The 332-nt window shown below is 65.1% G+C and overlaps 1 protein-coding gene across 2 annotated transcripts in view; it reads left to right on the top strand.

Annotated features, from left to right (window-relative positions):
• The window catches only part of AFF1 (AF4/FMR2 family member 1), a 198,343-nt gene that overhangs the window by 71,412 nt on the left and 126,599 nt on the right, over positions 1 to 332 (top strand). The gene's annotated exons all lie outside the window — the stretch shown is intronic.

Here is a 332-nt window from a genome sequence, read left to right as displayed (position 1 = left end):
CGGCGCCTGTGCCCCGCGCCCCCGCCCGCGCAGCCCAGCCTCCCCTCCGGCTAGGACCGGCCGAGCGCCATGCCCATTTAAGGAGGAGGACCGTACCATCGGAACTTTCTTCACGGGGTGTGTGTGTGTGTGTGTGTGCTGGCGAACTCTGACAACTTTCATTGAGCCCCAAAGGTTTCCTTTCCCTTCCTACGCGGGCTCGAGGTCTCGTGCTGTTGGGTGGGAGCTGGGAGCGGTGGGCGCGGGCGTGGGCCCCTTTCGTATCCTTTCTCCGAAATAGCCCTGCGGGATCTCGCTCGCTTTGAATTCGGACGCGGTGTCCCACCCCCCCG

The sequence above is a fragment of the Myotis davidii genome, unplaced genomic scaffold, assembly GCF_000327345.1.
Source record: "Myotis davidii unplaced genomic scaffold, ASM32734v1 scaffold356, whole genome shotgun sequence".
Lineage (NCBI taxonomy): Eukaryota > Metazoa > Chordata > Mammalia > Chiroptera > Vespertilionidae > Myotis > Myotis davidii.
The sequence above is the reverse complement of the archived record's forward strand: the minus strand, read 5'-3'. Positions and strand labels throughout refer to the sequence as shown.